Source organism: Procambarus clarkii, chromosome 36 (assembly GCF_040958095.1).
Source record: "Procambarus clarkii isolate CNS0578487 chromosome 36, FALCON_Pclarkii_2.0, whole genome shotgun sequence".
In the NCBI taxonomy this organism is placed as follows: Eukaryota; Metazoa; Arthropoda; class Malacostraca; order Decapoda; family Cambaridae; genus Procambarus; species Procambarus clarkii.
The window spans coordinates 23,934,289-23,946,560 of NC_091185.1; positions in this window are offsets into that span (position 1 = coordinate 23,934,289).

Here is a 12,272-nt window from a genome sequence, read left to right on the forward strand (position 1 = left end):
ATTTAAGGTAAGATTTGCCCTTTTCAAGATGGCAAACAACTGGCGTAACCTAGCTATGTGGTCAGCCCAATTACTGTCAAACAGCACGATATCATCTAAATACGCCCGACAATTTGGCACCTTAGCGAGTAGAGAGTTCATGAGTCTCTGGAACGTGGCAGGAGCATTACGCAAGCCGAACGGTAACACTTGATACTCAAAAACCCCCTCGGGTGTCACGAACGCAGTTAGTTGTTTGGCACGTTCAGTGAGTGGGATTTGATAATACCCCCTCGAGAGGTCAAATTTCGAGACGTACTTGGCATTTCCCAGCTCGTCGATGCAGTCCTCGAGGAGGGGCAGCGGATAGGCATCCACAATGGTCACCTTGTTGAGCTGCCGATAGTCGGTGCATAATCGTCAGGAGCCGTCTGGCTTGGGTACCAAAAGGCAGGGCGAGCACCAAGAGCCCTGGCTCGGCCGGATGAGGCCGTGCTGGAGCAAGAAGTCGACCTCCTTCCGTACGATGGCCTTCTTTTCTGGACTCATCCGATAGGGTTGAAGGCGAATGGGAGTGTAGTTCGTCAACTCGACATCATGGCAAATGGCATCAGTCTGGGTCGGGACCTCCCCGAACAGACTGGAGAATTCATCAACCAACGACTGCACCTCTTCACGTTGGGCCATCTGCAAATGGGACAGTCCCTCCTCCACAGCATTCACAGAACTAGAATTATTGAAAATGAGATTAGTTGGGTCCCCAGAACAATCATCCCCTCTCTCACTGGAAATGGAAACATTGGTTAGTGCAATGGGCCTGGGGCCCTGGAACTTCTTCAGTCGATTTACATGTATGAGCATTACCTGGTTACGTTTGTCAGAGTGCCTCACTTTGTACGTGAGGTCCCCAGTCTTTTCTGTCACAATGTAGGGGCCTTCGTACTTGTGGGACATAGTGTTCCCTAGTCGAGGCTTTAATACCAGGACAGGGTCGCCAGGCTGAAATACCCGTAACTTAGATTTAGCATCGTTACGTTCTTTCCTCTTTTCTTGGGCCTTGCCAAGATACTTTAATGCAGCCGCCTTGCAGTCCTTGAGTCTCTGGTGGTGTTGCGCAAAGAAAGCCGAACCTTCGGTTAACGTTACGTTCCCTAACAGATTCTCCTGTAACATTTGCAAGGGTCCACGAACTTTATGGCCAAAGACTAACTCAAAAGGAGAACAACCCAGTGAACTTTGTAATCCCTCTCTAGCCGCAAACAAAACATATGGTAAATTCTCATCCCAGAAGGTGTGGGAACTCTCGCACGATGTCTTCAACATCTGCTTCAGAGTTAGATGGAAACGTTCAATTACCCCCTGACTCTGTGGATGGTATGGGCTGGAAACCTTATGAGTTATTCCATGTTCCTTACAAAATTGCTCAAAAACATCAGACTTAAAATTAGTACCATTGTCAGTTTGCACGACCCGAGGCAGTCCAAAAGTGGAAAAAAAATGTAACATACGAGCAACAACAGTTTTTGCTCGGATGTTCCTTACAGCAAAAGCCTCTGGGTAACGAGTAGTGATACACATCATTGTGATTAGGTAAATATTACCAGACTTAGTTCTAGGTAATGGTCCAACACAGTCCATTACCACATGAGAAAATGGTTCCTCTGGCACGACAATAGGCTTTAAAGGAGCTTTAGGTGGAGTCTGGTTTGGTTTCCCAACCAGTTGACAAACAATACACGCATTACAAAATTTTGCCACATCGCTTTTCAGCTTGGGCCAGAAAAAATACTTTAAAATTTTGTGATACGTAATATTAATACCTTGATGTCCCCCCATAGGATCATCATGAGCAGCTGCCAAAACTCTTTCTCTATAGCAGGTCGGCAACATAACCTGGTGGACTACCTCCCACTCATTTGACAAGGGAGCACTCTGTGGTCTCCATTTTCTCATCAAAATCCGATCATTGTAGTAGTACCCAGTTGCTGCGTCTACAATTTCCTCCATAGAGACGGCTGTCTCATGACAATCTGCAAGAGTGGGGTCAGCTTTCTGTAACTCACTCAAGGTGGCATCTAGGCCTTGGTCAGATGCCATTGGCCGAGGCTCAACAGTGTTCTCCTCCACCTCCCCACTACTCTCGGTAGATGGCGGTGGCAGGCTCTCCACAATGTCCTCGGCCACGTCATCGAGTCGGGCCATGAATGTGTCCACGAGGTCCACTTGGTTTTCACCACTCGGAAAGCTCCTCGTGACTTCGGGATTTACCACCTTGGCAAGCACAGGGCTGCCCTTACATTTAAGTCCCATAGACCTGGTCACTGCGCACGCAGGGTACACAACATTATCCTCTGCGGCGGGTGGATCCAGGCAAACCTTAGGGGTAGGCAACATAATAGGCAGTCTGGAGCCCCCTACCTTATCCCCTGCTAAATCATTACCAACTATTACATCAACATTAGGGAAAGGTAGGTATGAAGTGACTCCGACTGTACAAACACCCTTGTGGAAATCAGATTCCAGGGTAACCTTATGGAGGGGTACTGCCCGAGTATCACTAGTGACACCCTCGACCAGTACCACCTCTCCAGTGTCGAGAGTGTTGGCACCTTGCAACGCACTCTCTAAAATTAAAGTCTGGATGGCACCGGTGTCTCGGAAGATCACCACGTCCTTCCAGGAAGAACCCTCAGACAAAAGTAGTCTCCCTTTCGATAAGAATGGGGTAAGCAAGTCCAACCACTGTGGGTTGGAGGTCTTACTCCCTAACCCTTCTTTAGGCCTCAAGCCCTGTGTCACAACTAGAGCATTGGGTCTTTTTTCCGGGTACAGTTGCCAACAACGGCTAATATTGTGGTTTGAACGATTACAGTGACCACAAAAACGTCGGGGAGAAGAGACATTACTAACAGAATTACCCTTCGGTTCACCCTTAGGTGCCGTGGGGCTAGACACTTTAACAGGGTTAGTTATGTCTGAAACAGAAGGTGCATTAGTTAAAGGGTTAGAATGAGCTGGTCTGGACTGGCTGTGGGTATAAGTTTTGCTACTCTGTGGGGTATAATTATTTTTATTGGGCCTTTTGCCCGCCAATTGGTAGTTTTCTGCCAACTTGGCCAAATCCCCTATTTTAGAATTTACCTCTACCCTTCCTCTAATGTACTGTGAAACATTCTCTGGCATAATATCTATAAAATGCTCCATTAAAATTAAGTTCCTGAGAGCCTCGTATGTTTCGGCTTTTGCCGAGCGAATCCATCTATCAAACAATCGAATTTGATCATTCACAAATTCAGTGAGCGGTTGGTTGTGAGTAGGCCTAAAGTTGCGATAAACTTGGCGGTGAGCTTCAGGAGAAATTTCATATGCCCGCAAAATACATTCCCTGACTTTATCATATTCAAAACACTCGTCGTCAGGCATGTTTATAAAAATATCTTGTGCTTTACCCCTAAGTCTTCCCTGTAGGATTTTCACCCACTCTTCCTTTGGCCAGTTCATGGCCATGGCCAATCTCTGAAAATGGTTGAAAAACCTTTCAGGATCTGACTCGGAAAATTCAGGCAAATTATGCTTTTTCTCATAATGCCTGGGGTTTGAATCCCCGGCAGGTGGAGGTCCAGTGGCATTCGCTCTAATTCTAGCCTCCTCGGTTTTGAGTCTTTGCTCCTCTAATTTTATTTTTGCTAACTCTAAAGCTAATTCTCTTTCCCTATGAGTTGCACTTTCTGCTTGGCTAGGCTGGCATAAAGGTGTATCACTTGCCAATAGTTCTTCATCAATACAATGTTGTAATATTTCATTCACCAAAGTCCACTTTTTATCTGCGTCATTTAATTCTAGGCCAAATTCCTTGCCTAACAATACTAAATTAGACTTTTTAAGTTTCTTTATCTCTACCACTGAAGGCTCGCTTGCCAGTCTCTGCATTTCAGAAGACATCACTAATAATTTTAGCTCCCAGCCAAAGAAAAAATTAAAAAATAAAAATTGGAAAAAAACAAAAATTTGCACGGCCCCTAACACAAGGCCACACTAACCTTAATCGTGAAGGGATCCAGCTGGGTGTCCAGTCAGTGCAAGAATGTCCTTTGCTAGATGAGCTGGACCCTAGGCTAGCACACAACCGTTCTGCGGAAAACAAAAAATTTTAATTTTGGCACTCAAGAATCTAATTTTTTACACTTATAATGTTCCTCCCGGACTGGCCAACCACTTGTTATAAATATATATGTGGGGCTTCTATGGGGTACTGGTGCTATTAAGGGGTAAGGGTAGTTAGAAGACAAGAATATCAAATATGGGAGAGCTAAAAGGCCCGGCCCCCAAAATAAACTATCCACAGTAGTAATAACTTGCTACTAGACCATATATGTTAGTCTAAGGGTTGATCAATGCGCTCCCACACAGGAAGAAGGGATACTCTGTAATTCATGTACTTATTTATTAACCCCTTAACAACCCCCCATATACACTCACACCAATAACAATAATAATAATAACTTTACCACACTATCTTACGTTAAAAGCCTTGGTCCACTTAGGCAGGATACAAGGTTTACACTAATAACAAGCTAGGGTAAAGTACTACTGGATAAGCACTGAAGCTGGATGCAGCTTAGGGTAGAGACACCACGTGGTACCCTAATACAAAACACAACACTTAGGGTTACCCAAAACACTGGCAAATACTACCCCCAGGTCTCACCAATCGTTACTACCAGAGTAGGTACACTTAGAAATCATACAATACTTAACTTAATGGTACAGGAACTTAAGGTAAGCAGAGCCGCTGGGTAGCAGAGGAAGAAGAGGACTATTTGGGAATCCGAACGACTGCAGCCGAGAAGTAGGCGGGCAGCCGTAGCTGGGAGAAGTCGACGGCCGGGAGACCGACTCCAACCCTACAAGAAGTCAAGGAGGAGCACGGACCTGCTGGGAGAAGGCACGGAGACGACGCGCTTACGGTGGGACATTGTTTGAGTTCCTGGAGGACACGACAACGTGTGTGTGTGGGGGTGTTCCCGACACAAGGCAGGAGCCAGGACCAGGAGCTACAACTCAACTCTCATCGGAGGATAGGTGGAAGTAGGTGGTTCTAGTATCCCTCCCAATTCCCCTTTAGTTAGCTATATTATTCAGCTATATTATTTAGCCTGAGGATTTTGTATGTCGTGAGCAAGGCTCACCTATGTCACAGTAAGGCACCAGTGTGCAGAGTAGTACTATCAAGAGTACTCGCGATACATATATATATTATTATTGGTGTGTACAGGCACCCGGATTAATTGATGAACTTTCCGTGTTGAGAATGTCTTGCATAAGACTTTAGTGTGATAAATATAATGAGATAAAGTATATAATATTATGCCAGTATTTGGAAGTTAGGCTATGTGCCCAGTAACTATTTTATTACCATTTATTGATGTCTGATTTATCTATATATTATATATGCCTATGTTCGTGCATTGAATAATGATTAATGAGTGCAGTGATTAATTGTGTTATAGCCCATGAAAGGAAATACTGAGAACTACAGTGTCAAACACTTCATAAGTTATCATTTAAATGAAGGGCAGTGTATAATACCATTACAGTGAATTATTGTCGCATTTATTATAGAAATGATTGTTTGAGCCCAAGATCAGTGTAGCGAAGTAATACGTGCTATTGTCGCAAATATCGAGTGTTCGAACTTCTAGTGATCTTTGAGAACTTAAAGAAACAGTGCGCGTGACGCCAGAAAAACAAGCAATAAACATTCGCGCGGGGGAAGGCGCCCAGCTGATTCTGACAGTAACGAGAGGGGGAGTGTTGCCGACTTAGTGAGTGCATATTATACGTGGGAACGAACAACTCCCGCCTGGGTCAGCTGATTGTTTATTGATATGACCTTGTGATGTCTTTGCAACCCGTTCTCGCAAATTCGTAAAGTCAATATTGACTTATTAACTACGTGCATAGGTGATATACTAAACATAATAGATACCCCTAAAAAGATTCATAGAAAACACCGACCTTACCTAACCTTGTTAGTATCTTAAGATAAGCATCTTATTGCTTCGTAATTACAATTATTACTTAACCTATACCTATTATAGATTAGGTAATAATTGTAATTACGAAGCAATAAGATGCTTATCTTAAGATACTAACAAGGTTAGGTAAGGTCGGTGTTTTCTATGAATCTTTTTAAGGGTATCTATTATGTTAAGTATGTCACCTATGCACATATTTAATAAGTCAATATTGACTTATTAAATTTGCGAGAACGGGTTGTGTCTTTGAATGAATTTTAAGTAAAATACAAAATACCTTTGTGTTTATATCATCCCCTCCATTTATCTTGTGGCTATATATACCTGAAAGCAAAGAGTGACAGAAGTTAATACCTGCCTGATATCCTGATCTATTGAGTGTGTCCTTGCCATCGGTTACCACAACTCAACAAATCCACTGACGTGTTACTGGACACCGAAAACACCAGTTGGCGACCTTGTGGTTAATAGTAAAGCTCTATTGTTGGGGCGGGCACATAACAGTTAAGTGAACGAGTTGTGTTCCCACTCCTTCTCAATCAGAGGCCGGTTGGGATTGACTGGGATACTCTCCTGGCGTACAGTGGCGCCGCGAGGATAGAGTGAAGACCCGCAGGGCTACGGTGAGTGACCTTGAGCATAACTGTCGCTCACCCGAGAGTAGTGAACCCCAACACTGGACAGCGGGAGGCGACGTGGAGGACCGGGTGGGCTTGAGAGGGCTTAAGGTGAGGTGGAACATTGTATGAAGGCACCTCTGTCTTGGTTCTTTCTTCTTCAGGCGTCGTTCTTCTGTTGCAGTGGGATGTTTCCAAGTGTTCTAAGTCTTGTCGCACTTCTGGATCTTCTGGTTTGTTTGTTTTTTGGTCTGAGACTTGCTTCGCGTTGACATGGCCGTGCTGTCGTTTGAGTTTGGTAAGGAGGCCTCCATGAGGAAGTCTTGTACTGAGTGGGTGTTGTATGCTTGGTGAGGCGATGGTGCTCCAATCGAGATTCTCTCGTTTGAAGAGTCCCAAGCATCGTCTGTTGCCGGTGACTTTTCCTTCGGTCACCCAGCCTCGGGTGGGCTCTGGTGTCTTAGGTTGGCACTTGCAGCTACTGTGGTGATGTTGTTAGTCATAGGAGACAGTACGTCGGCGAGCGCGGTGGCTGAGATGGTGATGGTAGAAGCGTTGGGAGCTGGAATGGAGGACTCCTGTACCTGTGCAGCCTGGGTTTTGGACGGTGGGTTGAGATCGTTCTCGTAGTCATCCCTGTGGTAGTTTTCTTGGTAGTAGGAGAGGCAGTGAGACTGGCTTCAGGGGCGATGATCGGATCCATCCCATTGGCCAGGTTCAGCTTGTTGAGTTCCGTGACGAACCGTTGATTATCTGTTCCAGGGAGTTTCTGCTAAGCGAATGAGACCCGGGATAATGCCCTCAGGCAAGGCGAGGAGCTGTTAAGATGTTGATTGGTCCACGGGATCCCAAAGTGGGGGCCGAGTTGCCTGGAGGGTGGAGTCACTGTTTGGTAGGGCTGGGAAGATTTCTTGTTGGTTGGTGGGCGCTGAGGTTCTTGAACTGGTGCTGGAGGCGCCGGCAGCGTAGATGGAAGGTTCGGCTTTCTCGGCTACATCTTACTTCTTGATAATTTCTTGTCTGCGAGGGCGGTGGTGGGAAATCACGGCATGGCGTAAAATGCTGCACTTCTGAACAGGCTGTTGACACTTGTTGGTGGGGTGGGAGAACTCGTAGCACTGTTGTATTTCGTAGATTCGTTCCTTCTTCACACGGTAGGGTGGGATCTTCATGCCATATCAGGTTCTGGTTTTCATCCAGTACCTTGTAGATGATATCTCCGTGATGAATTGTTCATGATCCATTGGCTGGTATCAAAGATAAAGACTGTTATGATCTCAGGCTGCAGGATAAACGAGTCTCCCCCTGAGAGTTATTCTACCAGACTTGACCTAACTAACAGGTCAAAGAGATGGACGTGGAATATATATATATATATATATATATATATATATATATATATATATATATATATATATATATATATATATATATATATATATATATATATATATATGTATATATATATATATATATATATATATATATGTCGTACCTAGTAGCCAGAACGCACTTCTCAGCCTACTACGCATGGCCCGATTTGCCTAATAAGCCAAGTTTTCCTGAATTAATATATTTTCTCTAATTTTTTTCTTATGAAATGATAAAGCTACCCATTTCATGATGTATGAGGTCAATTTTTTTTATTGGAGTTAAAATTAACGTAGATATATGATCGAACCTAACCAACCCTACCTAACCTAACCTAACCTATCTTTATAGGTTAGCTTAGGTTAGGTAGCCCAAAAAGGTAGGTTAGGTTAGGTTAGGTAGGTTAGGTTGTCGAAAAACAATTATTTCATGAAAACTTGACTTATTAGGCAAATCGGGCCTTGCATATTATTCTGAGAAGTGAGTTCTGGCTACTAGGTACGACATATATATATATATATATATATATATATATATATATATATATATATATATATATATATATATATATATATATATATATATATATATATATATATATGTCGTACCTAGTAGCCAGAACTCACTTCTCAGCCTACTATGCAAAGCCCGATTTGCCTAATAAGCCAAGTTTTCATGAATTAATTGTTTTTCGACTACCTAACCTACCTAACCTAACCTAACCTAACTTTTTCTTCTACCTAACCCAACCTAACCTATAAAGATAGGTTAGGTTAGGTTAGGTAGGGTTAGTTAGGTTCGGTCATATATCTACGTTAATTTTAACTCCAATAAAAAAAAATTGACATCTTACATAATGAAATGGGTAGCTTCATCACTTCATAAGAAAAAAATTAGAGAAAATATATTAATTCAGGAAAACTTGGCTTATTAGGCAAATCGGGCCTTGAATAGTAGGCTGAGAAGTGCGTTCTGGCTATTAGGTACGACATATATATATATATATATATATATATATATATATATATATATATATATATATATATATATATATGTATATATATATATATATATATATATATATATATATATATATATATATATATATATGTGTGTGTGTGTGTGTGTTAAACACTGGGTTAAATTTGACAAATGGTTTATAAGTATTGCCAGTAAGTAAGAATAAAAATAAATGTCTTGACATGAGATGTGGAGAATTTGCTGGAGGTGTGAGGCTCACTTCTGAGGACGTTGACCTCACTTGAGCTGAAGAAATCGTGAGGGAAGGGTGTGTTCCGTTTGAGCCCCCGGTGAGGAAGAACCCCTGAGTGATATACCTTCAAGAAGAAGGAAGTGGACGGACTTTTCCACAGTGGAATAAGTTTGTGGACGTGTCAGCTCAGATCTTGAACTGCAGAAGGTGTTGTGGAGCATTTAAAGCAGTTCTATGGGTAGCCTGAGGCGTCCTGAGTGTCGCTGCCCGGCCAGTGGGCGCCAGCGAGCGAGTCAAATTCTGTATTAAGCCAATTTTAACCAGTTAACAGTGATTACCTGTAGTTGGTCGTGTGCCCAGTGGCCGTAGCAAGTGTTTATTGATATGTTAGGCATGTGTTGATAAGGCAGAAAGCCTAAATAAGGGAATTAAGATAAGGGAGACAGTTGGAGGGACGAGCGGAGCATCTCTTCCATCGAGATCATAGAGGTAACTGAGCTGCCAGCGCCTGGCAAGTCTCCCAGGGCCGAAGATGGACCCGTCCAAATGTGGGGGAGTCACCTCACAATATGTGGAAAGCAGGGAGACATCGGATGAAGACATTTATTGTGTAGTTTATTTTAGTTATATGTTTGTGGAGGAACATCTTTATTGGCGTGTCAATGGGTTGCAGGTTTGTCTGGGGAAAGGAGTTGTGGAGAACTTCGAACCAGTAGAGGGAGTTAGTGGATAGAACTCCGAGGCAGTTAAAGGAGTAGTGTACTATGAGGAAGAGTAGCCCCACAGTGATGAGTAGGACCTCGAGCTGTGAGGAGCAGTGAAGACTAGTCTCACGTGCTTCTGTAATACCAGTGGTGAAACACCAGTACTGTTCGAGGAAACTTCATGGTGCAGCAGCCTGGAAGAGCTGTAGAAGATCCTGGTAGATAATTGTCGAGGAGCCTGAAGATGTTCAGGGTAGTGAACCTCCAGGTGTAGAGAGGAGGTTCTTATTGTTTACCTATAGGGATTTGACGGAGTGTTTGAGTGTCATTGGCGTGCATGACGCAGTGGGAGGTGAGTGACTGACTATTTTTGGTATCGAGGAATGTGTATACTGGTGTCTATAGTGTTACAGCCATAGGCTGGATTTCCTTGTGTATATTTATATATGTTCTAGGTTTGATAGTGCCTTATTATATTGCAAGATTTAACCCACTAGGTGAGGTTGGTAGCATAAGTGGTGAGCCAGGAGTCAGGCTACCACTTGATATAAGCAGCTGATAGAGTCCCAATGGGATTGGATGCAACCTGACTATAATAGCATAGAATGTTGGAGTCATTATTGTATCTTGTATGTGTTGTATATGTTCTCTGTATATTAAATGTTCATAACCAGCAGGTGTTTGCCCTTGTCCTAGTAAGGCTTCCCAGAAAGTAGAAAAGAGAGAGAGAGAACTATCTCTCTCTCTCTCTCTCTCTCTCTCTCTCTCTCTCTCTCTCTCTCTCTCTCTCTCTCTCTCTCTCTCTCTCTCTCTCTCTCTCTCTCTCTCTCTCTCTCTCTCTCTCTCTCTCTCTCTCTCTCTCTCTTCTACTTTCTACTTTCTGAGAAGCCTTACTAGGACAAGGGCAAACACCTGCTGGTTATGAACATTTAATATACAGAGAACATATACAACACATACAAGATACAATAATGACTCCAACATTCTATGCTATTATAGTCAGGTTGCATCCAATCCCATTGGGACTCTATCAGCTGCTTATATCAAGTGGTAGCCTGACTCCTGGCTCACCACTTATGCTACCAACCTCACCTAGTGGGTTAAATCTTGCAATATAATAAGGCACTATCAAACCTAGAACATATATAAATATACACAAGGAAATCCAGCCTATGGCTGTAACACTATAGACACCAGTATACACATTCCTCGATACCAAAAATAGTCAGTCACTCACCTCCCACTGCGTCATGCACGCCAATGACACTCAAACACTCCGTCAAATCCCTATAGGTAAACAATAAGAACCTCCTCTCTACACCTGGAGGTTCACTACCCTGAACATCTTCAGGCTCCTCGACAATTATCTACCAGGATCTTCTACAGCTCTTCCAGGCTGCTGCACCATGAAGTTTCCTCGAACAGTACTGGTGTTTCACCACTGGTATTACAGAAGCACGTGAGACTAGTCTTCACTGCTCCTCACAGCTCGAGGTCCTACTCATCACTGTGGGGCTACTCTTCCTCATAGTACACTACTCCTTTAACTGCCTCGGAGTTCTATCCACTAACTCCCTCTACTGGTTCGAAGTTCTCCACAACTCCTTCCCCAGACAAACCTGCAACCCATTGACACGCCAATAAAGATGTTCCTCCACAAACATATAACTAAAATAAACTACACAATAAATGTCTTCATCCGATGTCTCCCTGCTTTCCACATATTGTGAGGTGACTCCCCCACATTTGGACGGGTCCATCTTCGGCCCTGGGAGACTTGCCAGGCGCTGGCAGCTCAGTTACCTCTATGATCTCGATGGAAGAGATGCTCCGCTCGTCCCTCCAACTGTCTCCCTTATCTTAATTCCCTTATTTAGGCTTTCTGCCTTATCAACACATGCCTAACATATCAATAAACACTTGCTACGGCCACTGGGCACACGACCAACTACAGGTAATCACTGTTAACTGGTTAAAATTGGCTTAATACAGAATTTGACTCGCTCGCTGGCGCCCACTGGCCGGGCAGCGACACTCAGGACGCCTCAGGCTACCCATAGAACTGCTTTAAATGCTCCACAACACCTTCTGCAGTTCAAGATCTGAGCTGACACGTCCACAAACTTATTCCACTGTGGAAAAGTCCGTCCACTTCCTTCTTCTTGAAGGTATATCACTCAGGGGTTCTTCCTCACCGGGGGCTCAAACGGAACACACCCTTCCCTCACGATTTCTTCAGCTCAATTGAGGTCAACGTCCTAAGAAGTGAGCCTCACACCTCCAGCAAATTCTCCACATCTCATGTCAAGACATTTATTTTTATTCTTACTTACTGGCCATACTTATAAAC